General features: G+C 35.6%; 1 protein-coding gene across 3 annotated transcripts in view; it reads right to left on the reverse strand.

The window, feature by feature from the left end:
- The window catches only part of LOC128865140 (probable serine/threonine-protein kinase nek3), a 91,222-nt gene that overhangs the window by 64,099 nt on the left and 1,996 nt on the right, over nucleotides 1-25,127 (reverse strand). Inside the window, exon 1 of one of the 3 annotated variants that reach the window (XM_054105167.1) lies at nucleotides 3,291-3,613. The exons of 1 other annotated variant lie outside the window; for it this stretch is intronic. The gene's annotated coding sequence lies outside the window, so the exon portion shown is untranslated. Of the gene's footprint in view, nucleotides 1-1,907; nucleotides 3,264-3,290; nucleotides 3,614-25,127 lie in introns of those variants that run through there. One more of the 3 variants, XM_054105168.1, reaches the window with a different exon arrangement.

Genomic DNA, 25,127 nt, shown 5'->3' on the forward strand with positions numbered 1-25,127 from the left:
CGGCGGCCGCCGAATAGAATAGAATAGAATAAAATAAAATAAAATAAAATAAAATAGAATAGAATAGAATAGAATAGAATAGAATAGAATAGAATAGAATAGAATAGAATAGAATAGAATAGAATAGAATAGAATAGAATAGAATAGAATAGAATAGAATAGAATAGAATAAAAAAAATAAATAAATAAATAATTGGCGCGTACACTTCTGTTAGGTGTTTGGCCGAGCTCCTCCTCCTATTTGTGGTGTGCGTCTTGATGTTGTTCCACAAATGGAGGGACCTACAGTTTTAAGCCGACTCCGAACGGCAGATATTTTTATGAGGAGCTTTTTCATGGCAGAAATACACTCGGAGGTTTGCCATTGCCTGCCGAGGGGCGACCGCTATTAGAAACATGTTTTTATTAATTTTGCTATCACCGAGATTCGAACCAACGACCTCTCTGTGAATTCCGAATGGTAATCACGGCTACGGCGGCCGCCGAATAGAATAGAATAGAATAAAATAAAATAAAATAAAATAGAATAGAATAGAATAGAATAGAATAGAATAGAATAGAATAGAATAGAATAGAATAGAATAGAATAGAATAGAATAGAATAGAATAGAATAGAATAGAATGTATAAAAATAAATTTAGAATCATCACAGGAATTCTAACAGGGCATTGTAGATTATCATCTTACGAGTACTAACATGGAAATACACTCCAATGGAACTTACAAGTTCTGTAGGGAAGAAGATGAAACCACTTTGGTGGCCTCATGCCGAGCACCGACACATATAAATTAGGACAATACTAAAATTGGGAATTGGAATCAGAGAAATACTCTGAATCCACGAAGGAAGCACAATAGATATTTCGCGGTGCTAAATCCCTTCACACTAACAGTAATATTAATTTTACAACGGGGTGTCATGGCAAAACTATATGCCATTTTCCAATTGAAAACCGGGATATTTGGTGGCTTATTTTCGTGTGTATTTTACATGGGCCATTGCTTGTATTTTCTGCACAAGAATAAATTATATTAGACAGTTTTTTTTAAATTTGTATTTGGTTATTAGCAACCCACTGTACTCATAATGGCACTTCAAACTCTTGACTTTTGCTTGATAGTACGTCTGTAAGTGCTTGAATTAGTTGAAAGTTGTGCACTTTGGTATGCTTGTACAAAATGCTCTATTGTAAATACATATGTATGTGCATATCTACATACACACGTATGAATTTCAATGTTTTGCTTCGACTTATAAATCATAGGCAATATATTTATTTTCAAAGGTACAGTTTTAAATGTTGAAAGAAAATTCCAATGAAAAAATAAAAACAGCAAACCACCATTTTTTATCTCAACTTAATATTATCAGGTCTGTCCATAAGTTCGTGTGTTTTTTAAAGGTGGTTTTAAAATTAATAAAAAAGATGTTTAAAGTATTTATCAATCAATAATTATTTTCCTTCATTATTTATAATGTCTCCCCAACGTTTAAGCAAATTTTTAATTCCCTGCTCAAACAATATTTTGTTATAGCTTCTTTTGAGGAGTAGTTCTTGTTACTCATATGCAGGGCCGTGGAGAGAGTATTCGGGCCCCGGGGGAAACTTGAGATGCGGGCCCCTTCAAATTTTTTTTATTTATGAAAATGCGTATTATGTTATAGTGATATAACATCTAAACATTGAAAAACTCATTGATAAAATTTGTATAATTTATATAATAACATACCCAGTGAAAAATCAAAAATTTCTAGTCTATAAAAAGTATTATTGCTATCTCTACATTTAATTCTTTATCAACGTAAGGACAAATTGATTTAAAGAATAACTACGTTTCAAAATTGGTCTTCATTTAAAATACAACTATCTAAATTTAATCTAATCATCACTATAATTATTAATTACCTTATAAATAAGTAGCATAGAATGTTCCATTTTAATAAGAGCTCAATAATACACACTTTTGTATTACCATATTATAATATATTTATTCTTCGTAATCGTGATCATAACATTCGATATGGTGACACCAAAAAAAGTCTGTGACGGAACTCTGGTAGAAGTATTATTTACTATATTTTTTCAAGCAGGAAATTTCTTGGAATTGCCCTCGAGTCCGGGCCCCTCTGAAAACTCCGGGCCCGGGGGAAAAAAATATTACGTACTTATGGTAATAGTTTTGAACTGAAAATTTAATTGGGTATTAGTTGCTTACGTACAAACATTTCTATTTTCTATACTTAACTCTGTTTCGTGCTTTTTAAGATATGTATAATTTTCGTTTCAAATTACAATAGAAAAAGTGATAATAAGTCGCGAGGTTTCCTCCAATAAACGGCCTTTTAAAAATACTTCATAACGATGCGTCGGCATACCATACGCGCATCTCTTATCGAGTACGGTGCTGTAACGGTACTTTTTGCGCTTGAATTTATTAGCTGTAATCACATTCATCGAAATGCGTTCATTTAACTATCGCACTGATTTTTTGCGCGTTGTATTAACACTTGTACATGCATTAAAAAAATTCATGTTTTTCGTAGATGAAAATACTTACATTTACAGACTGAAAACACTTTATTTATAAAATAAAACCTAACATGTAAAACATTAGTATTTGATTAAAAAAAGTATCAAATGGAGAGAACTGGGTTTATCTTATTTCTTCCTTGTAGCTGTTTTTGTTGACTTCTTCTTCCGAGAAGACGACACAAATCAATTCACTTAGGCTGCTTCTAAAACTAGTGTAACAACAATGAAGCCTTTTACATATGTATGTATCCTCATCAAATATTGGACATCACTCGCTTTTAATCTCACTGTCTCCTACAGCATATCTTTTGTATTTAGTTGTCACGTGTTTCATACCTAATGATGTATTATGTTTTGTCAAATGGAACCGAATTGAACAGTGTTTTAATCAAAATAAAATAGGATTACTTTAATATGTATAACGCAGACATTTAAATGGGCATATAACATTTCATCCAGGGGTAGCCTTTGCTGCACATTGACAACAAAATGATAATATTTATTACGATCGCATACATGTATTTTCATAAATATGTATACATACATGTGTATGTGCATACATATGTAGATATTTGTTAATACAAACACTTTCACGTGCTGCTTCAAAGCTCCAAAACAAAAAATAAATACAGAAGCGAATTTTTATACTAAAGCAATACTCCAACTGAAACAAACAGGTGTGACTAACAAACATAACAAAAGTTTTTGTATATGATTTTGCAAATAACACATCTTTTTAATTATTCAAAAACCAACCACAATATAGTTTTTACGAGCAGTGAGTGCGAAACGTTCTTATAGTGTACTGGTTTCCGCGTTTTCATTCACTATGATATCAGAGAAAAAAACAACCAAATGGGAAACTTCAGCGCACGTCAGATGCGATAAGAAATGCTCCCTCAACTCCAACCAACACCATTCACAACGCACTCTCACACGAATCACACGACACTCGCGTCACTACTGCTAGGTGATTTCGAAATTGTTCGAAATATTCTACAACAATCCAACAGCCAACAGCCCAACCAACGACCGTTTGCTGAGAGTAGTGCTGAAGAGAACAAAAATGAGAGGGTAACTATTGCACTCGTTAGTGATGCCAATTATGCCAATAACGAAAATATTGCAAATTGGGTGATGCTGAAAAACGTATATAACATACAAGCGTACCTAGTAGGTACTACCTACTCATCCGAAACATCAAAAATTATAAACAAAATCTGTTCCAATGTTAAACTATCGAATTTCTGTTATGAAAAAGTCTTTCAGAAGTATCTGCTGTGCGGAGTCAATTGTAATAAAAAATCAATTTAATATCACTTCGTTACTAAACCTTGTTATATCAATTAGAATCGTCATCTGCCAAGGTTCGAAAATTTGTTTTTATATAAAGTTGTTCTGTATCACATAAACTTAAACAATTTACTCCAGGTGAGCAGGTAAATCTATCGAGTCGCTAATATTATATTATATGCTTCTATCATTTTTCTGTCCGGCATCATTAAAAATGAGGGACTTATAAATATTCGGATTTAAAATACAATATAATCATAGGCACAAAGCAACTGAAAATGGTAAGAGAAACTGAAAAAGAGTCTACGCACACAAGAAGAGAGAGTTATACATTTACTTAGGCGTATGCAGGAATTTTCGTACTTAAGCGCATTCGTATGCACATATGTACATATGTGTTTATAAACAACACACATTATTCATAAATTGCTTTTTATCTATTAGTTTATTCTTTAGATTAAATGTTCAAAGACTTAATCGTAATATAAATTCTTATCGAAAAGTCGCAAAAATATTGATTGTCTATAAATCAAGTGTAGATGTAGAATCAATTCATAAGCATCCTCCTGAAATTATTTTAAATCAGCACACACTCAATAAATAAAGTCAAATGTTCTTCAATATCTGCAAGAATATTCAATCTACAAGTTTAACAGGAATAAAACCTCTGTGTCATAACATAAAATATTCTATTGATACAGCCGTTGAAAAATACTTAAGAACGAAACCCAGTTACCCGCATTTGATACTTTTTTCAATAAAATCACTTAAATGTTTTGCCTATATGGTTTTATTTCATAAATTTAAAATATTTTCAGTCTATATAAGTATTTTCATCTACGAAAACATATTTTTTTTTATTTCATGTACATTCATTCAAAAAAAAAAAAAAATTCAAGCGAGATGTTCGCACCAAATATAGTATGTTATATTGGATTTAAGTCGGCACTTGAATTGTCTTCGAAAATATTTTTTGCCACACGAGAAGTGTGCTTCGGATCATTGTCTTGTTGAAATTTCCAATTCATCGGTGAATTCTCTTCCGCATAAGGTTTAATTACATTTCTAAGTATATGAACATACTAGCATCCATATTATCTTCAATACGATGAATCGACTCGACACTGTTTCACGAAAAGCAGCCCCACACCATTACTGAGCCTCCCCCGTGCTTTATGATTTGTGAGACTGGTTTTCAATCCAAGATTACGATGCTGCCTCTTCCGTTCCAGGTGACCTTGAAGCTCTGCTTCTGCTGTCTCAGCGGCCCTTCGTATTACGTATACGAAAAGATAAAAAATTCAATTTGTTATGAATATGCTCAAAAACTAGTAAGGAAATATCTAAATTCGGCCGAAATCGAAATTTATTTACTTGGCCTATGCTTTTAGTGAAATGTTATAATCGCAGTACTGTATAAAATGCCAGTACTAATGATACATGTATTATACGCAAATAGTTTTACAGTTACTTACTTGAAAGTGGATGGTTCCATATCCATTTTACAAATTGTATAGCATAACTATAATACCACCTTGGTATTGACACTATAACATGTTTCTGATATCGGAACGAAGTATCGAGTAATGAATAAATATTAAAAGAGGAATGGCGTACTGGGAAAACAATTTGAATTATAAAAATTTACATTTTTACATTTAGCATAAGATATAAAATAAGAAAAGGGCGGCCGCTGTAGCCGAATGGGTTAGTGCGTGATTACCATTCGGAATTCACAGGGAGAACGTTGGTTCGAATCTTTGTAAAACCAAAATTAATAAAAACATTTTCCTAATAGCGGTCACCCCTCGGCAGGCAATGACAAACCTCCGAGAGTATTTCTGCCATGAAAAAGCTCCTCATAAAAATATCTGCCGTTCGGAGTCGGCTTGAAACTATAGCTCCCCCCATTTGTGGAACAACATCAAGACGCACACCACAAATAGAAGGAGGAGCTCGGCCAAACACACAAAAAGGGTGTACGCGCCAATTATATATAAATATATGTATGTATATATATATAAGGTATTAAGCAAAAAATCGTCTCTCCAATTGAACTACAAAAAAGCAAATTTCTCTATTTTTTCCTGATAGTTTCTCGATTTCTTTCTCTCACAAGGGGCAGAATACTACACCCCTTTATTACATATTTTACACGATGCAAGTTTATTAGAGCCAAGTTTTTCAAAGTTTTTGCTAGCGGATGATATTGGAGGTACAAGAAAAGTAAACACGAAAATTAACGCCAAATTGGAATTTGCATGACTTACTCTGACATGAGGAAATGAAGTTATGATGAATGATAGTTATAAGTCTGTCATATAGCAAATAATACAAAAAAATATCGAAATCAAGTACCAAACTCGAAAGCATATAGAGTAAAAAGAATATTTGCGCGTGCAGGTATTGAGAAATCACTAACAACCGAAATGGAAATCATGGTTTCCATATATTATATTATATAAATCTCCTCCATGAGCTCGGATAAAAGTCAAAATAATACGGTATAGTCTTGCTTAAAAGTATTAATTTCTGCTCTTTAATTTCAGTAAAATTTTTTAAATGCGGTCAAAAATATGCTCGAAGCACTAGCGTCAGCTATTTTCGCTTTCACTCTCAGTGTGTCTTTGCGAATTTGCTGTTCGCCCGATTTTTTTTTTCATATTTAGCAATAGTACAATATTTTAATGCACATAACAGTGAAAGCTAAAGCCTAGACGCAATTCAGCCAAATAACTGACAAACGAATTCAAAAAAAATATATTTCATGTTGAATAGTGTTATTTTATCAAGTCCAATATTTGCTTAAGAGTACACCTTATCGCCTCACAATTGGACCGCGCAATAGAATAGTGTAGGCAAGAGCGCTGGAGAGGGGATACGCAACTGGTGTCAAGAATTGTAAACATTGTGGCCTAAATTGTGCTGATTGTAGGCACGTTAACAGTCAACACAATAATATACATATGTACATATTATCAACAAAAATAAAAATGACAAAATACGCATGCCGATCAGAAAATTGAAACATCACCATTCACTAAGAATCTGAGCAAAGCTATCTAAATGTGTGTATGTATGTGCATGCATAAAAAAGAGTGTCAAGTTAGGCTATGTATATGCGAATACTAGAAGCCGGAGCTGCCACTCAAAAAATATTTGTTCTGACAAACTTCTATATTACCATAATAGATCAAAACCTAACGAAAAAATACAACCAATGCATAAAAACTCACAGATTATTAAATTTGTTTAAGAGTGAATTAATATATAAAATTCAAGTATGTATGTGAGTGTGTAATTGGTGTTGCACCCTATCTTAGATGCTTGGCCGATCTCCTCCTCCTATTTGTGGGACAAGTCTCGATGTTTTTAAACAAATTCAAGAAAACATAATAAATATCTTTTTATTCACAAATATGTATGAGAAGTGAGTATTTGCTTTGCACTACTGCTAAAAGCAAGAATAATTATACGGACGGGCATGTGCCAGAAGGGTATATTTCAATAATTCGTGAATGGGTTGAAAAAAGCCACTTACAAACAAATATAATCAGCGGAATGATTAAATTTAGCTCGCTTCAATAAAATTTATATATACATACATATGTAATGTATATATATTTATCTACATACATACATGCTTATTAGCTCATTTATTTAATTGGCACTCGTAGTCTAATAAACTTATGAATTTTGGTAGAAATAGCTTAAAAGCGGCAACACTGTCAACAGCTACACAAGTACAAACATATACAAACACTTATACAAATAAACGAGTGGAGCGCCTACATACCTCCCCGTACTCTTAAATTCATTTACATTGACATTAAAATGCACTTCGATTCTTCCATCGGCGCTGCTCTCTGTTCTTTGTTTGTTTTAGTTGCGGGTGCTGATGATTATACTTCGTTTTTGTATCTCTTCTGCCTCTACTCGATTCCCTCCCGTAGCGGGTACTGTGTAGTTAACAAAAGTGACATGTTCAGCCTCAATGCCCCCGACAACCATTGCCTCAGGCAGTAGCAACACCAACAGTAACAGCGAAATAAGCAAAAGCAATAAAGCAACAAAGCAACAAACTTGGCATGCATGCGAAACACTTTGTGGTCGAGTGTGAAGAGGACTGAGCCTTAGGCGGGTTGGGTCGAGGAAGGGACTGGAGTTCAGCGGGCTGACACTGTTATACTCGATCGTAGACCGTATTAGCATTAAGTGCATGTGCGCGTTATATGCCTGCAATCACAATTACAAGCACATACATATCTGTAGTATACCTATACACAAGAAACACCTACCATGCACAGAAAATATATACCAACAACAACAGTAATTATAATAACAACCATAGGTTTATGTATGTATGTAAGTAACAGCACGTTTTATATCATGGCAAAAGATTGTACGAATGCTACATACAGATATATAAATATGTGCATGTTTATATGTAAGAAAAGTTCAATGGAGGTCACATGGTCAGAGTTCAAGAATATTCACTAATCGACATGGCGGGCATATCAACTCAACGACTTTATGTCTGAGTCGTATGTTGCGACGCTGATACATGCTTGGGTAAATATGTATATACAACTGAACTCTCAAAAAAGGTTCTGAGTTGTGTAAATTTATTTATAACATAATACAGAACAATTGCATATAATTAGACACACGATCGTGGGTTTGGTACCCACCGCCGGCCTCACACACCAAAAATATAGATGATGTCCTATATATGCATGCTTTCCGTAAACATATCTGTGTGTTCATGTACCTGGAATACTTGTACGGAGAATGTTGCTGGAGTGACAGTTCTTGTCTGAACATAAATCCAGGTTTTTCTGGCAACGTACGACTGTCGAGGGTACGTAAAACCATTGATAATATTATAATTACTTGTTGCATAAAAAAATTATTCTAAAAATTACCTATTGACAATCTTTTTTTTTTAGCATCAATTGAACTATCGTATGCCATCGGATTCAGGGGTGGTTGCATGTACACATTTCTCAATGGCGGTGGGTTGTATGAAGAGATGGCGTTGGATGCACCTAAGAGGCGGCTCGACCTCTATCAGGTCCCTGTGGTATGTTAGGTTAGGTAGTACTGGCTGATCTGTAAAAATACCTTACTTAGAACTTTAGGGTCCATTACATTACCAGTGCTGGAGTCAAATTATTATTTTATGTAATTATTAATGCACTTCTTCGCGAGCCTCAAAAAGCCGTACAGCCTTTTGTCTGCAGTATCCCTCAGAGATGAAAAATATTTGGTTCCTAGGCACATGCAAAGCAGGGCAGTGGCAATGTAGGTGTTCCAAGGCACCCCAACCATTCGCTTAGTTTTATGTGTTACACGCATCGCTCTGGACTAATCCAATTTTTGCTGCGAGATGTGGGGTGACCAACCAATGTTTCGCATCCTTTTCAGAGTTGACAAAATGAAGCTTCTAATTTTCATATTCCAAGTCCTAAGCATAATCATGGCAGTACGAGGTTGAGTGTTCCCGCATCGAGTGCATTTCAAGAGAGAGCTCATTGGCTCCTTCGTGTTCCTCTATTCTTTTGTGTTCTGGTCCCATTAAATAATGGCCTGGCCATTTCCGCAGAGTTCATTGATTTTGGATCTGTTGTATTGAACATATTCCGAGATAGTCCAAGAATCCATAATTGCTTTAATAGCCGCTTGGCTATGAATCAAAATGTTTGCCCGATTATTAAGAGGGGTTGATTCCAGACAAAATTCCGCTGCTTTTGTTGCAGCTTAGAATCCAGCTTGAAATGTACTGGAGTAATTAGGGAGTATGAAAGACTTTTGGAGATAAGATTGCGAACAAGAGACAGACGCTGCCACTTCATCTGCCATTTTGGACGCATCTGTAAAGAAAATGTATGAATTAATATGTGGACTCTAGACCATTCTTCCATTCATTTTGCTCTGTAACTAAGCAAGGCTTTTTGTCAAATTTAACTGGTGGAATTGCTTAGTCTGAACTTCCGTTTGAACCCAGAATGTTGTTGTGGCCAGAAAGAGCAGCTCTTTTGGTTGGTATTTGCATTAAAAAATCCTTTAATATATAGTTTATTTCGGAAGTTGTGTACAAATTTTACAACCGTTTTATTTTATTGTCATCAAAGTTTATATGGTTGAATCCAATCATCATCGTCTGCATCCATTGGCGATTCTAATTGCAGCAATTTGCAGTTGAATATAAGATGGAAAGTCACGCCCGCCATGCTACTTGGACAATTCTTAAGTTTAAGAATCCGATTGATAGTTTATTACATCGTTACAACTCAACCAGGCACAGCCACACCGATTGCCAAGAGAACTGTAATAATAAAAAACCTAATCGACTATTATTTACTTATACATATCAGGCGAGATGTTAAAATGTTTAAGTCGTTAGGTCTGTTAATGTGAAAATTATATAAAATAAAGCAAATAAAATGCAAAATGATTTCATTTTGTCCACAATAATTTGTTCATCAATTTCATCATCGCTCTCAGATGAAAAACATTGCATTAGCAATTCCAATTCGCAAATTTTAATTCAAAATGAAAAGTCATTTTGCTCTCTCACTTTCTCCTACTTTGCAAGTTTTTTGGGTACATGAATGCCAAAACGTGATAATGTGAAATTTTTAAAACTATTTTCTTTATGCATAGACTTATTAATTCCACAAATAGATAGAAGTCAAAGTTCCATGCATGTTCCTGTTGAAACGATTTATTTATTATCATTTAGGTAGTAATCAAATTTAATATCTTTTCGTTTCTAGCCCTAGCGAAATCAAATCGTTTGAAAACGCTGTACACTTTCGTGCGTTTAAAAGCGAAGCCATCGTTTAACATAAGCTGTTTTCATTAATTTATTTCTTTTTAACGTTAACGAATGGCTTTTATTTTGTTAAATTTACTTTTAAATCAAACGAAATTCTTTTGAAAGGTTATTTTTACTCTTTAGCAAACCAAAATGGGTTCATTATGGCTGGGTTTTCGTTTGATTCCGATAATTTTCAATTAAATGCACATGCATGCAAAAATATAATCTCAAAGAACTACGACAGTTAAATAATTTTGAAAAAACGGCGTATACACTAAACTTCAGTATTCCGTAAACTAAAAAAGGAAATTTATTTTCACTTTAATTCCACTCTCCCCGCAGTACATACTATACAATGAGTGCATTAATAAATGTTGGAATACACCACGCGGTCCTCACAGCTTTTCTCCACAATATTTTGTTTCTGTTTTTTTCTTTTTGATAAGACTTATAAACTGAGGGACTAGATAGATATTTTTAGTTTTGTCAGAATATGAGCCACAATAATGTACGTACATACGTATATATATAGAGAACATATGTATCTATGGCTGGCGACGAGCTAAGCTGAAGAGAGACTGTATTCAATAGAAGACTGGCAAAGCAGATGGGATTCGTTTACTAATAGACGCTGAGCTCATAGACTTATCTCAAATATTAGACAATGGGTGACCAGGAAACACGGGGGCGATGATTACTACCTCGCTCAAATACTGAGTGGCCACGGTGGTGTTTTGGAGTACCTCCATCGGTTTAATCTGGTGCACACCTCGTTTTGCTCAAACTGCAACAACTCGATTGAAAGTGCGGAAAACGTATTCTTCCACTGCGATCGTTTCAGAGTGGAGCGCCTAACGCTTGAAGCACTTCTGGATGTACAGCTATGCCCGGAAAATCTAATCACCAAGATGATCGCATCAAATACTTGCTGAATGTAGTAAACAATTTTGCAACAATGATATTATCTTCAACGCACAGAAGGGCAACGCAACATGCAGCGAAGAAATCAACAGCAGCTTTCGACTGGAGGTTGATTGACTACGAACCGAGGACAAAACACAGACGCCTGAGCCTAGCGCTCACGACGGTATCAGACCACGACATGTCGGTAATACTTACGACATCGATGTTCCATTTGCTGCAGAACCACTTTTGAAGTGGAAGCAGGATCGGGACCCCACAAGTGCCGAACAATTTCGTTTTTCGTGAATTCAGAGCCATCACTAGTTGGCGATACTTTTGTCACATCAGGGGAAAGTAAGTCTGTAACCTACATACATGCATAGCTCGCGCTGCTGGCGTTAACAGAATAGTCGAGAGGGCAGAGCTTTGGCGCATCCTTCAGGAGATCCTATACGGTTCTATTAAGTTTACTTATCTTATTATTGTCAGTTTATAAATTTTGTTAATTTATTACACGACGCCATAACACTAATGTGGGAAGTGGTTCATATTTGGAGATATTTGCTTCACTTCAAGCTTCTCCTGCAGGGTAGCATCAGAGCCCACGCCCATCGACCACCAGTATCACGATCAAATGAAGAGCCTACAAAAGCTGATGATCACTTTTGATCAGAATGATAACGCAATAATATGATCAGATACGCCGATAGCTAACTACAAACATACCATCACTACACTAATGTATTCATATGTAATCGATCGCTTGTTATCTTCTTGGCACCACCGTTTCACGCTTGTTGTGAGCGCGACCAACTCTTCAGCGAATTTTGCGAACGGATCACAAACCTTATGACCTCTGTTACATTGGTATTAGCGTATTTGTTATATGGACACGCAAAGAAGCATGCTAGCAAATGCATCGATCGATTCTCATGTAGGCTTTCTGTAGCTTTGTGTGCGACTGTGTCCGCTAGTATAGCTACGAGTACAAGCATAACAAAGTTTATGCCCTGAGTTGCCCTGGATGTGATATAAAAATGTACATATGTGTGTATACCAATTTAGTCGGTTCGTTGTCAGTCTCTGTCCGTTGTTCATGCTCTTATTTGTGTTTGCTCGCTTTAGTTGCGAAAAGTAATTCTAAAAATATGTGGTAATGGTGATGGCTCAGGTCGTGCGGTCGTCGCATTTGAAACATATTCCACATCGAATTTGCGAGAGAATACTCGCTGCTATACAATTCTGCCCCTGTGACAGTATATTTTTTTTAGCAAAATGTGTCTGCTTTATGAGATCTCGACTGTTGTAATATAAAACAAATGTATATGTGTTCGAAGGTGTTGAAGAGGAGCAATCTATTTATAACTGGTCAGTGCGGGGTACTTTTTATAGACCTGAGTGAATAACAAATACTGAAGGGAATGAAAAGTTTTGTATTAAAGGTCAGATGCTAATGTATCGTCTTCGGCAAAAGTGGTAAATTAAATAAAAATCGTACATAAAATGATGTGCTGTATATGTACGTATGTAAATTGTTTCTAAACGGGTACATATGTACCTTATAGAAACAAAAAAAATTAAATTTTTGTTTAACAACTAAAAAATGCGTATATGTGTAGATTCTAGATGTTATTATTTCAATTTAAAATTAACTTACTTTTTATTTCCAATTCAAAGGGAGATTTTCTTTAATATTAATTAAGCTTTCTTTATACCTCGAATCCAGGATAGTATAAATTACAAAACACAGTTATGAAAAATAAAGCATTTCACACAACAACAAAAGAACGTGTTCATATTTTTGGTGGTATTTTTTTTTTTTTTTTGTTTTTTGAAAATATTCAAATGTTCTTTGTCCGTTTGAGCTCTCTAATCTACGAAACTGATGAATGGAGTTTTAAGGAGCTAACTGGTAACTACATTATTGAAAACTGTCTTGAACCTACATACATAGTATATATGTACATATGTACGAATTGTATGTGCATATGAAAATCAGTTATCAACAATTTTTTGACAGTCCTGAGAGTTCATTTCAGAGCGTTTTATTATACATATTTGAAAAAAAAACAGGTGACAGGTGTTGGTATTGTTACCTTTATATGATTTTACGATTTCTGTCCAAAATAGATATTAAGTGGAAGATATAACAATAATGTTATTGTATAAAATAAAAAGTGTTTGAGAAGGTGTTAATACAGACTTATGCCTACTTTGGACTAAGTTGGCAATTGGCGCATAATCTTGACGATGTGATGAGGCATTCCGTGAAGTGTTTGAAAGAAAGATTCTGTCGAAGCAATTTCTACTGCATATACTTATATGTGTATGTGCATAACTACATATGTACGAGAAGTAGGTCCACATGAGTTTGGTGTAGAAAAAATACTGCTAGAATTCGTACCACTCTATTACTTTGTTGCACATCATTCATATCTCTTGAAATCGAGAGTGAAGCAGGATTACAGGCAAGTGTAGCGGCCGCCTTTCAAAGAGGGTTCGGCTCCGACCCCATGTGTTCTCCCATCACTTCTTTTGAGAGAAATATTACGAATTTTTCAATGAAATTCACAGGAGATGTTCACTTCGTGCTTATTTTGCTAAAACTAGCACCAACACTATTCTGTTAATAATAGTTTTTAAGTTATTTGTTGATAAAGTTTGTCTTTTATCTTCACCAAATTTTGATAGAATAAGTGCATTTATCACATTTATTTTAATAAATATTGAAACTAATAGGACTATGAATAAGTTCGTGCGGTTTTTTTTCGAAATTTGAAACTTTATTGACGTAAAATGGTTACAAATTTAATATTCAAAATATTGTCCATCGCTTACTACTACTTTTTCCCATCTTTCTGGCAATTCACGGATTCCCTTTGTGAAAAATTCGGTCGGTTTTGCCGCAATCCACGAATCGATCCATTTTTTGACTTCATCGTAATTACGGAAGTGCTGGTCAGCCAGGCCATGTTGCATCGATCGGAAGAGATAGTAATCGGATGGCGCAAGGTCTGGACTATACGGCGGGTGGGGTAGGATATCCCATTTGAGCGTTTCTAAGTATGTTTTGACCACTTGTGCAACATGTGGCCGAGCATTGTCATGTTGCAAAATAACTTTGTCGTGTCTATCGGCGTATTGCGGCCGTTTTTCTCGCAGTGCTCGGCTCAAACGCATCAATTGTCGTCGGTAGACATCCCCCGTAATCGTTTCATTCGGTTTCAGTAGCTCATAATACACAACACCCAGCTGGTCCCACCAGATACACAGCATAACCTTCAGGCCATGAATATTCTGCGCCGACGTCGATGTTGAAGCATGGCCAGGGTATCCATACGTTGCCCGACGTTTTGGATTGTCGTAATGGACCCACTTTTCATCGTCAGTCACAATTCGATGCAAAAAACCCTTTCTTTTGTGCCGTTGAAGCAGTTGTTCGCATGCCATAAAACGGCGTTCAACGTCTCTTGGCTTCAATTCATACGGCACCCAATGGCCTACCTTTCGGATCATTCCCATGGCTTTTAAACGTTTGGAAATGGTTGATTGATCAACTCCCAAAGTTTTTGCAACCTCTTCTTGCGTTTGAGCCGGATCTTGATCGAGCAATTCCTCCAATTCGGTATCCATGAACTTTGGCGGCGCACCCTCGCGTTCTTCGTCTTCCAAGCCAAAATCACCACTTTTAAAGCGTGCAAACCACTTCTGGCACGTTCGCTCAGATAGAGCATGCTCACCATAAACTTCCACCAAGATACGATGACTTTCGGCTGCTTTTTTCTTCATATTAAAATAATGAAGAAGAATTCCCCGCAAAAACACATTATTTGGCACGAAATTCGACATTTTCAAGTGTGGTAAAAATATTGTTGTTTTCGCTTCAAATAAAAAACTTATACTGACGTTTGTGCCTTACGACAGTAGCTCTCCAATGAATGTTTGGAAATGTGGATCGATGGAATAATAATCAAGTTACGCCATCTGTTGTAAAACCGCACGAACTTATAAATAGACCTATTATATTAACATACACATACGTTTTTAACCATGGGGCAAACAATTCTCCCAAATAATTATTGAAATTTTGATTTTGTGAATCACTTTTACAAAAACTAAATACATGTAAACGTTGTTCTGGCTCGATTCCTATCACCTTAATAGACTTGCCCCTCTACTTAGGCTAAACATTACGCTTTCGGACCACCCTATTGTATGCACTTATACAACCACATACACAGTTCTAATTACGCTGGTGCGTTCGATATTGTGGTTTTAAAAAAACGTTCTCGTCTTTATATCTCTTAAATATTTTTCCACAATGGAATAGGGCTTTGAAAGTTCGAAAAGCGGGTATCCTTGAGGTAAATATGACACATATAAATCAGAAACACTTTTCCCTTCAATATTTGTTTGATGAATTAGACAATGTAACTTCGCTTTGTCACAAAATATTGGATAGCAGCAGATTTGTATTCGATTTCGAAAAGGGATATTTCCTTCAAAAGCATTGAACCAATCCTTGATACATATTTTAGTCATGTAGATAAATCATACATCCCCTCCGAGACCTATGGTATTCCCATTTCAAGTTCTGTCAATGCTTCCAATAATTACAATATGCCCGTTTATATTTCGCTCGTGTTTTTGGTTACAATTTGTAAAAGCCTCGAGTTTTCGAACCGTAGCATGAACACAATCATTGAAATTACATTAACGAAATCTATTTCATATTGTAAAATATTCGCAGTACACTTTCTGTATGTATTTGCACGTATCAAAGATGATAGAATTCAGATATTGGTCACTTGAAGCAAAATTGAGAGAGTATTTTTGGCGATGTAACAGCGGGGGTTTTGTCGGCAGAATTATTCTCGCTGATTTCACACGTATTCTCACGCTGCTTCAATTCTTTGGTCAAACGGTAACATGAGCAGGGAATGTATTGACTTTTTCGTATATCACCATACAATCTCCGATTTTGCCGACCTCTGTCGTAAACAAACCGCTGCTATAACCCCTCAAATTTCTCCTCAAAATTCAATGAGAGCCGAGTAACGGTTTGATGTTGAGCACACCTTTGCATTCTGTACATCGTGTGTACGTATGGCACGGCCAAGGCAACGAAGTGGTTTTATTGAATGCGTTTTACAGAGTGTAAGCCATTGGAAAGCTCGTACAGATTATCAATCCTAGTTCTGCGGTCGCCCATGCAGTTAAAGATATACATAGTTCTTTGTGATGCACCTAAATCTCACCTGATATTTGTACGAAAGTCGTCGAATGAAGCTTCCAGCTGAGAGAAATTATTATTGATCTGATCTTCAGGGTGGTCTTTAAGCTTACTCTTAGAAATTATGTATGCAAATGCGTGCCAATCGCAATGTGTCTTCAAAACACGATTGCTTTTTAACACACTTTTATTAGGTCGGGTTGTATGTATGTATGTATGTATGCATGTAACGGAATCTTTGAGCTTAATTTTCACTGGCTTCTAAAAATCTGATCGACTTGAAATTTTGCGCACCTATCAAGGACCGATGACAATGCAATAATTTGATAAAAGTTTTCCATTATCCTTATTAGAATTGCCAGGATTAATATTTTCTTTTTTTACCTGTGGGCACATAGGAAGGTGAATTTGGTTGTAAAATGAAAAATCTTTTTTTAACACACTTTTATTAGGTCGGGTTGTATGTATGTATGTATGTATGTATGTAACGGAATCTTTGAGCTTAATTTTCACTGGCTTCTAAAAATCTGATCGACTTGAAATTTTGCACACCTATCAAGGACCGATGACAATGCAATAATTTGATAAAAGTTTTCCATTATCCTTATTAGGATTGCCAGGATTAATATTTTCTTTTTTTACCTGTGGGCAAAAAGTAAGGTGAATTTGGTTGTAAAATGAAACATCTTTTTTTATTCTTGTAAATCAGTTTCTCATGCTCCCTCCACGAAATAAGTTCTTCATCCCGATTACTTCTTTATCACGGCCGATAACTGCATAGCTGTAGACTCACAGTCGATAAGAAAGGAATTAAATATAACACGAATATATCGAATCATTTATTCACTGACTGCAATGATAACAATAATTTTCATTCATAATAAACAAAAAATAGTTTAAAGAAACTAAAAAACACGCTTTTTTGCTAATCGAACTAAAAAGTAGAAAATAAAAAATAGTTTAAAAAAACTAAAAAACACGCTTTTATTGCTAATCGAACTAAAAAGTAGAAAATAAATTTTAATGACAAAGGGACCTATAATGAAGTAATAGCAAATCGAACGATCAGTCATAGTCAACTACCTCAGAACAGAATTATAACAAAAATTAAGATGCAAATAGAGTAATTCAAATTAGAGTTAAAAGCGTGGGATGCATTTTGCTTCACTTTCATAACCCTCTGTACATAGGTAGTTGCCAATAGAATGATTGTAATATTTACTATATCAAGCATCCCACGCTTTTAACTCTAATTTGAATTGCTCTATTTGTATCTTAATTTTTGTTATAATTCTGTTCTGAGGTAGTTGACTATGACTGATCGTTCGATTTGCTATTACTTCATTATAGGTCCCTTTGTCATTAAAATTTATTTTCTACTTTTTAGTTCGATTAGCAATAAAAGCGTGTTTTTTAGTTTTTTTAAACAATTTTTTATTTTATAATTCCGATCGATACATAATATACCTTTTCCGTGATGAAGTCAATGAATAATTTGTCAAAATAGGATAATCGCACCAGTAAGTAATAGCAAGTATTTACAATTTCATTTTAAATATTGACATATTCACATATACATACATACGTATCTAAAATTACTCAAACTAAACCACAGCTTGCATCACTATCGATGTCATATGAAACTATTCGAGCGATTTAAAAGTGATTACGATGCGATCTTCGGTCACAACTGTCATAAGATCGGATTATTAAAACGAAACTACACAAAACGGTACTATTGCGTTGCAATGCCAACATGTACGTTTGTAGTTTGAAAAAAAAAATATTTTTTTATATACGCAAGTGTACATATCTACATAAATATGCATGTGTACATAGCACATGGAAGATGAATGTATGTAAATAAGGCTGTGTGCGGGAGTTGAAGCGATGGAGAAAAAACATACTGAGGGCAATAATCAAGAGTGTACATAAGGTCTTAAAACATGATCAGCAAGTTTGTTTTATATGGAGCTCAACTTCAGCAAATAAACAAAACCAACATAATTTTTATTTAAAGTAAAATAGCAACAAACCTTTATACGTATCAACACAAACATTAATGTGTACACTAGCAAATTTAGAGGAAGCACATATGTATAGTAGGTCGCCGTTGGGTGACATTCAAACAGTTACTTGAACATTTAGCTCATAAAGAGATCATGTGCCCACTCACACTTGTAAATATATCCACATCTATTCGGGGGCTCACTTGCATACATATAAATTCCTACTTGTATTGTCAGAAACCAGTCAAACATAGAATAATAGCTGACATATACAAAATATTTAATGCCAAAGTCAAAAATATAGCGGCGGTTAAGGTGACGATTTCCTTTCGATGCTAGAATATTTATGCACACACATATGTATGTATGTACATACATATATTAAGCGAAAATGTGCATCATTGTTATTTTACCACTCCAGAAATCCTCTGCTCAACTGAGAATGTGAATTGCAGCAGTGTGGGAGCGAAGGTGCGATCAAGCAAAAAAATTCACAATCAGCCTTTTAATTATTGTACCGTAATACTTTTAATACCCCAGGGGTATTCGCCTAATCGTTTAAGTTTATGAATCCCGTATATTTTTTCTTCTTCTTCTTGATTGACATGATAACCGCTTACGCGATTTTGGCCGGGTTTAACAAAGCGCGCCAGTCATTTCTTTCTCGTGCTAACCGGCACCAGTTGAATACACCAAGCGAAGCCAAGTCCTTCTCCACCGGATCTTTCCAACGCAAAGGAGACCTTCCACTTCCTTTGCTACCACTAGTTGGTACTGCTTCGAACACTTTCAGAGCCGGAGTGTTTGTATCATATATAATATATACGCACGATATTATTATTATTCTGTGAATTCGTTAATAATTGTCCAATGTTGTTCTGCACCAAATAGCAGCTGACTAGAAGTATCTCGGTAGGTGCATAGCATACATCACTTCCAACAATTTTAGGTACCAGTCGGCTTTTTTTATTCATTCAGTTAATATCGCTAAAATCGTCTTAAGGACCCTATTCACGCGAAATGACTAAATTCCATAGATGTACAATAAAACAAGTTCATCATCGGTTGTAATTCGTCTCGGTCGGCTATAATAACTAAAATATTTTTCTAGGGTGAATGAATCGATCACAGGAAGAATATGTTTATACCTTGAATGAAGGGACGCGAGTGGACAAAAGTGGTCAATAGAAAAGGTGTCAAAGGGAAATGATGTTTTTGGGGTTACAAGGAAATTTCTCTCTCTGGCATGCGGAGGTGTAGCGTACATGAACTTTTCCTTTTTCAATACCATTTTTCGAAACCAATGCTAACTGGCGGCCATTTCAACAGATTGGTGTCCTATGTTTTCATGCATCAATCTAATAATATTATATTCCATTTCGCTAGGCAAATATAGCAGTCTTTGCCGTCCGACTTCATTCGAATCTTCTTCTTTAAGCTTAAGTTATCGCTAGTGTTTCAAGTTCGATGCTGTGATATTTGGATTCGGCACTGGATACAGTTTTAGAGAAGTTTGAAATGGGATGAAATTTATTATTGTACTGTTGCTGTAACAACACGACACCAAATCCTATTGAACTTGCATCACAGTGCAGTTCAGTTTCCTTTTTCCTACATGGAGGAGCGGCCGTTACATATTGGCAAAAGCGGCGCTTCGATTAATCGAGATTTTAGCTCACCGATCTACCGATGTCAAAAAGAGAAAAAAAGAGGTTGTCTGTAAAGTCAGTTTACTCACGATAGTTTAACGTGGCAACGTCATAAGAAAATACTGATGTAATGGTTGCAATTTTCCAAACAAAATTTTAATTTTATTTGTTTGATAGATATTTTGTATGGATATAGAGGAGGAGGCAATTGGAATCGCAATGGAATAGGTCAAGTTACATTTACACAAACGAGAAAAATGACGAAACATTTATCAAATTCATGAAAGATATGTTCAATTTCGATTGTGCTTCAGACGTTAATAAGTCAACAACACTAACAGGCAACATCATCGATTTGACTTTTTCAAGACACTTTACACTCGAAACACCCCCTTTCATTTCCTACTTTTCCTATCATCGTCCTATTCTCAACAGAGAAATGGTTCATTACCATGCACACAGGAAGAAGGCATATGCAAATACAAATATGTGAATTTATATACATATGCGCATATACATATATATGCTCACTCAAGTAGGAGAGAGCGAGATGTCGAACGCTGCCGAACGCGGGGCGTATTGTGCTCTTTGTCGTTCGTTCCGCGCTTTCGCTTGCAGTTCAAGCAAGGTAACGACGATAGAGCAAGATAAAGACGATTGAGCAAGATAACGACGAATGAGCAAGATAACGACACATTTTTTCGTGCGTGCAGCCGGCTAAATCGGATTATAAGACATTATCACGTCAAAAAATACTTAACTAGCTAGCTTGAATTCTATTTTTACATAATTGTACGCCTCAGCGGGACCGGCATCGCATTGTATTCTACTGCAATAGCTCCATCGTCTTCTCCGTTTCAGGGTTTTTCTCGTGCTGTGGTAATTATCGAGTTCCATCCTCCAGCATTTAAAATATGAAAGAGGCATTTCGGCTTTAGTGCCCATTTTGCGAGCAGTTGAAGAAGAAAATATTCTGCTCGGTGTTCTGCCTTACTGCTGTCGTCCCTGGAACAAAATATTTTAAAGATCCCCTACCTGGTCACCGTAAAATTCACTTCTTAATCTTAAGTCCCCTTGAGTACATAGTAGTTCAATGCCGTCGTGGTTGATAGAAATACATGCATAGTATCGGTTAAGAAACGACGGAGTGCCAGCAATTAAAATGTGCAAAGTGGCTTTAGACCTGGAAAATCCACAATCGACCAGATATTCACAATACGCCAAGTTTTGGAAAATACCCATAAAAGGAGAATCGACACATACCATTTAATTGTCGATTTTAAAGCCGCATTCGGCAGTACGAATGCCGCAATTGCCTTTATGCCGCAAAACTAGGACGGTTGTTTGGAATGCAGTACCAATTATTCTTTCAGAATTAGGAAGGACCTCAGAACTGCTTTCTTTAACAAGTTGGTATCGGAAAACTGCTGTGTTCTCTTTTGCAACGACATACACTTTGAATATACCCAACGACAGTTTCCCACTCATTACTTTTATTATTACTCTTATTATTATTATCGTCATCGTTTTCACACCTACTATTAACCGAATGCATATACTTATATGTACATGTCGGTCGCCGTAGCCGAATGGGTTGGTGCGTGACCACCATTCGGAATTCACAGAGAGAACGTAGGTTGGAATTTCGTGAAACACCAAAATTAAGAAAAACATTTTTCTTATAGCGGTCGCCCTCAGCAAGCAATGCAAACGTCCGAGTGTATTTCTGCCATGAAAAAGATCCTCATAAAAATATCTGCTGTTCGAAGTCGGCTTGAAACTATAGGTCCCTCCATTTGTGGAACCACATCAAGATTCACGCCACAAATAGGAGGAGGAGCTCGGCCAAACACCAAAAAGGGTGTACGGGTGTATGTAATATATATATATATATATATATATATGTATATACTTATACATGTATATGTACATAGTATATACACACACATATAGGCCACATAGACAAAATGTATGGACATATAAATAATAATAATAATAAGAAATAATTCATATTAGCACTAAATTTGACGCAACTTTTTAGATTTTGACAGCACGTCCTTCGGCATAGAACACAAAACACTAGCTTTAACGCGCTAAACACGAATGTATAAATCGGAGAGACTATAATTGAAAAGCGGCCGAAATGGCAGGAGCAAGTACATCTTTTAAATAACAGAGCTGTATGTATTACAGCCGTAATTGTCATTGTTAACAGAAGGCTGACGTTGTCCAGCGGTAGACATTTGGTGCCGAAGTGCTGGCGATACTTTGCCACCGGATATGGGCGCCATTATTTTGACCATTTTCTCACCGTGCAAAATTTTTGAAAATTCGTCAGCCAAGTAATGACTTTAACTATTTTTTGCATTCGATTGTTTAGTTGTTTGTACTGTTGTTATTGTTATTATTGCAGAAGTCGTAACTCTGGTGAATTGCAAATGCAAATGTTCGATAACCGTATATTAAAACAGAAATGCGGAAAGAACAACAAACAAGAGTCCGAGAAGCAGAAGCCCAGCAAATAAAACTTTTTACGAGCAACTGCTGCTGCTTCGGCTGATGCTATTTTAAGTCGGTTATTGATTTAATAGTTTTGCGAAACTTACACTTAAAACAAAAACTTAACTATAACTTACGTTGTGGAAGATTTGTAAGCCCATTTTGAGTTACTTGAGTCGATTTTAATACCTGAGTGGTTTTGTTCACATAAGATTGCATGTAACAGCTTAAGGTATCAAGATAGATATAGATATACACTCCACATGGTAAACATTTCAGGGGGCCAATATCAGACCGTCAACCGGTTCTCAGCGAATTTGAAAGAATCAGCTGGTAAGCTTACATAAGCAGGGTAACGAACGCAGTCTACATCCAAATTACTTCGTTGCCGCTCATTTCACATGTAATCATGCATTTGTCCAATCAGTCGTTGTCCTGACGGCAACGAAGTAATACTAGTAAATGTACAATGATTTTTTAAATATCGCCAACACTATCTTAGTTTTTTCGTAAACAAACCGCTGTCGTAACCATGGTTGCGCCAGCAATTGATCTAATTTCTTCAAAATCGCTGAGAGCCAGTTAATGGTCTGAAGTTGACCACACCTCTGCATTCTGTACATCGTGGTCATACGTATATATACCAAAATGGTCAGAATGATGAGAGGAATCGATTTAATCAATACCCTCCGTTCGTCCATCCATCAGTTCGTTTATGTGCGTAACAAGCTCGAGCAAAAATAAATAACTTTCAATGAAATTTGGTACGCAAATTACACCTATCCAAAGTAGTTTAGTAATGAGAATGGGCGAAATCGATAAATAACCACTCCTACCTCATACATAATGACTATTTTCTAAAACAGAGGATATGGATAAGAACGACACCCTTTTTAGCTTTAACGTTAAAACTAAATTGATTCGAAATATTAACGCCAGTCCAAATTATAAAAATTACTAAAATTTACTAAAATGTGCGCTCTAAGCTTATCTCATGGTATTACAATACATCTATTTGCCTATAATATTAAATTAATAAAAGCTGTGTTTTTTAATTTAATTCCATACAATCTTTAAATCGGGTTGGGTTAAAGACACCTATCACTGATTTTGATTGCGATTTAGGTACAGATACATATGAGCATAAGAAACACAGCGAATATCTATGGGGGGTTTATCCTCAAATCCGATCCCTCTCTCGGGTAACACAAAATCTTTATATGGAGGTATCTGCTAACATTTTCTAAAGGCTCAGGAAGACCACTAAGAAGAGATTTTTACGATTAACCTCTTTATATGACAATAACTGCATAGTGGAAAAATAAAAAAAGAACTTTAAAACAACTTACAATAAACTAAAATTGATAATATTAAATAAAATACCAATGAGTGCTCCCTCTTGAGATGAAATTACTCTATACAGTTTCCCAGATCGTTGTAGACAGTTCCAAAGAGCTAACCGTACTTCCAGCTACTTATGTATCAGGTGTTTTTTAGCTGCATGCGAACTATCGATAACTATGGTTTCACAGCTGAGAATGGGAAACCATGTTGTCATATCTGTTCAGTAAGGTTTAACAAGCCATCATGAATCGTTCAACGCCAGAACAACGTTTCCAAATTGTGGAAATTTACTTTGAAAATAAAAAATCAGTTCGCGAAGTTCATAGTGTACCGTCATCATAGGTCCTTATTTCTTCCAAAATGAGGAAGGAGCTGCCGTAGCGGTGAAAAGCGAACGCTATCGAACCATCCAAAAATTAGTTAGCTAAACATCGGCACCATTCAATTCTAACCAGACCGCGCAACTTGCCGTTGCATATGCGCTTATCAATCGATTTATTGCAATATTCAAGCAAAAAAAAAAATATTCATGAGGCTTACGGTCAGATTTAGTCAACAATTGGACTGAGCGAATGGACCATGTAACTCGTAGCCGCGGCGGACACATGTCGGATACGTGCCATGATATTATCTACCAGATTATAATAAAACAAAATTCATTCCAACAATTATTATGCTCCTAAAAAAACACCCGATATATACATGCCCTAATCAGTATAAAAAAGCTTTTAAACTTTTAAATTCAAACTTTTAAATATACGAGGAGTAGACCACTTTCATCTCCAAACGGGGTGCTTTCGACAAAATTAAAAAAATTAAACGCTAACGCAAATGTCAAAT

The sequence above is a fragment of the Anastrepha ludens genome, chromosome 5, assembly GCF_028408465.1.
Source record: "Anastrepha ludens isolate Willacy chromosome 5, idAnaLude1.1, whole genome shotgun sequence".
NCBI classification, from domain to species: domain Eukaryota; kingdom Metazoa; phylum Arthropoda; class Insecta; order Diptera; family Tephritidae; genus Anastrepha; species Anastrepha ludens.